Raw genomic sequence first — 5,000 nt, forward strand, 5'->3', positions numbered from 1 at the left:
ACTCATGCGCCGTACGCTAAAACGAGCTTGGACGACGATCGACTATTCACACCCACCGCAAGCGGGGGTTCAAAATCATCATTCGAAGCCAAGCCCAAAACGTCGTGCGCGGTCAAGCCATCAACCATCCTAAAGACAGCCAAGTTAGAAGGCAACATCGCAACATTCAATGCAAAGCAAGGCTCATGTCGCACGCCCAAAGGCACTTGACAACGCCCCACCATGCATGTTCTGCCAACACGCCACCTTCAAAACATAGGGCTGGCCCAAGGTTGGCCCAATGGCGTCACTACAACGTCACATGCTCAACGAGGTTCATGTTGGACGCCCAAAGGCACCCAACTCCACCCCACCTTGCATGTTTTGTCGTCGTACCAGCCATCAACAATCCTCAAGTCAGCCCAAGTTAGAAGGTCACATTCCATGCTCAACAAGTCTCATGTCGCATGCCCAAAGTCATTTGACACCACCCCACCAAGCATGTTCCGCCACCACGCAGCCTTCAAAACATAGGGCTAGCCCAAGGAAGGGAGGCATACCACAACAACGTCCCACACTCAACGAGGTTCATGCCGCACGCCCGAAGGCACCCGGCTCCACCCCACCTTGCATGTTTCGTCATCGTACCAGCAGCCATCCACAATCCTCACACTAGAGATTCCCAGTTAGAAGGCAACATCGCAACATTCCGTGATCAACAAGGCTCATGTCGCACGCCCAAAGGCACCCGATTCCAACCAATCGAACATGTTCTGGCACCACACACCTTCAAAACATAGGGTTGGCCCAAGGCTGGCCAAGCATCACCACAACGTCACACACTCAACGAGGTTCATGTCGCACGCCCGAAGGCACCCAACTCCACCCCACCTTGCATGTTTCATCATCGTACCAGCCATCAACCATCCTCAAGCCAGCCCAAGTTAGAAGGCAACATCGCAACATTCCATTCTCAACAAGGCTCATGTCGCACGCCCAAAGGCGCACCCAACACTGCCTCACCATGCAAGTTTCGCCACCGCACGGCCGCCGTCAACCGCCCACGTCCACCGTCCACCGTCAACCGCCCACGTCCGCCGTCCACCACCCCCACGCCCCAAGCATATGCCCATGTGCGGCGCATAGTGCTTGGGGCATGGGGGTAGCAGAAGATATAGGGGTACCCCCGTGCCCAGCCCATGCAGACTAGTCACCCCCCTATATAGTACATTTTGAGGCATTTTTGGTCTGCCAGGCCTAGATACGATTTTTCTGAGCGGTCATACGGCCAAATATCTCAAGTTTTAGAATATTTTTTTCCATGAACTCAATTGATTCATGAATTGGACATTCTAATGGATCTAGAAATCAAGTTTCATAGTTTTTCAACCAACCAAATTTTTTTAATGAATTTTTAAATATTAAATAATAAGAAATTAGAAAAAATAGCTAGAGTGGTCAAAAAATTCTGAAATTTTGTGGGAATCATTCTTTCATGTTTCTTAGCTCCCAAAAATTTTTTTACAACAAACTGACCACTCCACATGTACTTCCACAATTAATGGGTGATGGATGGGGAGAACGCGCGGGCGGGGCGGGGGGCGCGCGCGCGGGAGAACGCGGGCGGGGCGGGGCGGGGCGGGCGCGCGCGCGGGAGCACGCGGGCGGGGCGGGGCGGGGGGGGCGCGCGCGGGAGCACGCGGGCGGGGCGGGGCGGGGGGCGCGCGCGCGGGAGTACGCGGGCGGGGCGGGGCGGGGGGCGCGCGCGGGAGAACGCGGGCGGGGCGGGGCGGGGGGCGCGCGCAAGGGAGCACGCGGGCGGGGCGGGGCGGGGCGGGGGGCGCGCGCAAGGGAGCACGCGGGCGGGGCGGGGCGGGGGGCGCGCGCGGGAGAACGCGGGCGGGGCGGGGCGGGGGGCGCGCGCGCGGGAGTACGCGGGCGGGGCGGGGCGGGGCGGGGGGCGCGCGCGGGAGAACGCGGGCGGGGCGGGGCGGGGGGCGCGCGCAAGGGAGCACGCGGGCGGGGCGGGGCGGGGGGCGCGCGCGGGAGAACGCGGGCGGGGCGGGGCGGGGGGCGCGCGCAAGGGAGCACGCGGGCGGGGCGGGGCGGGGCGGGGGGCGCGCGCAAGGGAGCACGCGGGCGGGGCGGGGCGGGGGGCGCGCGCGGGAGAACGCGGGCGGGGCGGGGCGGGGGGCGCGCGCAAGGGAGCACGCGGGCGGGGCGGGGCGGGGCGGGGGGCGCGCGCGGGAGAACGCGGGCGGGGCGGGGCGGGGGGCGCGCGCAAGGGAGCACGCGGGCGGGGCGGGGCGGGGGGCGCGCGCGGGAGAACGCGGGCGGGGCGGGGCGGGGGGCGCGCGCAAGGGAGCACGCGGGCGGGGCGGGGCGGGGCGGGGGGCGCGCGCAAGGGAGCACGCGGGCGGGGCGGGGCGGGGGGCGCGCGCGGGAGAACGCGGGCGGGGCGGGGCGGGGGGCGCGCGCAAGGGAGCACGCGGGCGGGGCGGGGCGGGGCGGGGGGCGCGCGCGGGAGAACGCGGGCGGGGCGGGGCGGGGGGCGCGCGCGCGGGAGTACGCGGGCGGGGCGGGGCGGGGGGCGCGCGCGCGCTGGACCATGCTGGCGGGGCGGGACGGGGGCGCGCGCGCGCTGGAGCATGAGGGCGAGCGCGCGGGGGCAAGCGGGCGGGGCGCACGCGGGTGGGGCAGGGCGGGGCTGGCGAGCGCGCGGGAACGTTCCGACACTGCCCACCGTGTGCGTTCCGCCACCGCACCACCGCCGTCAACCGCCCTCGACCTCCGACCACCACCCCGACGCCCCAAGCATATGCCCATGTGCGGCGCATAGTGCTTGGGGCGTGGGGGTGGCGGAAGATATAGGGGGTAGCCCCGTGCCCAGCCCATGCAGACTAGTCACCCCCCTATATAGTACATTTTGAGGCATTTTTGGTCTGTCAGGCCTAGATACGATTTTTCTGAGCGGTCATACGGTCAAATATCTCAAGTTTTAGAATGTTTTTTTCCATGAACTCAATTGATTCATGAATTGGACATTCTAATGGATCTAGAAATCAAGTTTCATAGTTTTTCAACCAACCAAATTTTTTTAATGAATTTTTAAATATTAAATAATAAGAAATTAGAAAAAATAGCTAGAGTGGTCAAAAAATTCTGAAATTTTGTGGGAATCATTCTTTCATGTTTCTTAGCTCCCAAAAATTTTTTTACAACAAACTGACCACTCCACATGTACTTCCACAATTAATGGGTGATGGATGGGGAGAACGCGCGGGCGGGGCGGGGGGCGCGCGCGCGGGAGAACGCGGGCGGGGCGGGGCGGGGCGGGCGCGCGCGCGGGAGCACGCGGGCGGGGCGGGGCGGGGGGGCGCGCGCGGGAGCACGCGGGCGGGGCGGGGCGGGGGGCGCGCGCGCGGGAGTACGCGGGCGGGGCGGGGCGGGGGGCGCGCGCGGGAGAACGCGGGCGGGGCGGGGCGGGGGGCGCGCGCAAGGGAGCACGCGGGCGGGGCGGGGCGGGGCGGGGGGCGCGCGCAAGGGAGCACGCGGGCGGGGCGGGGCGGGGGGCGCGCGCGGGAGAACGCGGGCGGGGCGGGGCGGGGGGCGCGCGCGCGGGAGTACGCGGGCGGGGCGGGGCGGGGCGGGGGGCGCGCGCGGGAGAACGCGGGCGGGGCGGGGCGGGGGGCGCGCGCAAGGGAGCACGCGGGCGGGGCGGGGCGGGGGCGCGCGCGGGAGAACGCGGGCGGGGCGGGGCGGGGGGCGCGCGCAAGGGAGCACGCGGGCGGGGCGGGGCGGGGCGGGGGGCGCGCGCAAGGGAGCACGCGGGCGGGGCGGGGCGGGGGGCGCGCGCGGGAGAACGCGGGCGGGGCGGGGCGGGGGCGCGCGCAAGGGAGCACGCGGGCGGGGCGGGGCGGGGCGGGGGGCGCGCGCGGGAGAACGCGGGCGGGGCGGGGCGGGGGGCGCGCGCAAGGGAGCACGCGGGCGGGGCGGGGCGGGGGGCGCGCGCGGGAGAACGCGGGCGGGGCGGGGCGGGGGGCGCGCGCAAGGGAGCACGCGGGCGGGGCGGGGCGGGGCGGGGGGCGCGCGCAAGGGAGCACGCGGGCGGGGCGGGGCGGGGGGCGCGCGCGGGAGAACGCGGGCGGGGCGGGGCGGGGGGCGCGCGCAAGGGAGCACGCGGGCGGGGCGGGGCGGGGCGGGGGGCGCGCGCGGGAGAACGCGGGCGGGGCGGGGCGGGGGGCGCGCGCGCGGGAGTACGCGGGCGGGGCGGGGCGGGGGGCGCGCGCGCGCTGGACCATGCTGGCGGGGCGGGACGGGGGCGCGCGCGCGCTGGAGCATGAGGGCGAGCGCGCGGGGGCAAGCGGGCGGGGCGCACGCGGGTGGGGCAGGGCGGGGCTGGCGAGCGCGCGGGAACGTTCCGACACTGCCCACCGTGTGCGTTCCGCCACCGCACCACCGCCGTCAACCGCCCTCGACCTCCGACCACCACCCCGACGCCCCAAGCATATGCCCATGTGCGGCGCATAGTGCTTGGGGCGTGGGGGTGGCGGAAGATATAGGGGGTAGCCCCGTGCCCAGCCCATGCAGACTAGTCACCCCCCTATATAGTACATTTTGAGGCATTTTTGGTCTGTCAGGCCTAGATACGATTTTTCTGAGCGGTCATACGGTCAAATATCTCAAGTTTTAGAATGTTTTTTTCCATGAACTCAATTGATTCATGAATTGGACATTCTAATGGATCTAGAAATCAAGTTTCATAGTTTTTCAACCAACCAATTTTTTTAAATGAATTTTTAAATATTAAATAATAAGAAATTAGAAAAAATAGCTAGAGTGGTCAAAAAATTCTGAAATTTTGTGGGAATCATTCTTTCATGTTGCTTAGCTCCCAGGAAAAAAATTACAACAAACCGACCACTCCACATTCACAACAATACAAGCATTGAAAATGAACATTCACTTTTCACGGGTATTGGGTTTGATGATATTTTTATAGTCCAAGGCTTTATACACGT

The sequence above is a fragment of the Cucurbita pepo genome, unplaced genomic scaffold (genome assembly GCF_057944985.1).
Source record: "Cucurbita pepo subsp. pepo isolate OVF unplaced genomic scaffold, ASM5794498v1 scafford_22, whole genome shotgun sequence".
NCBI classification, from domain to species: Eukaryota; Viridiplantae; Streptophyta; class Magnoliopsida; order Cucurbitales; family Cucurbitaceae; genus Cucurbita; species Cucurbita pepo.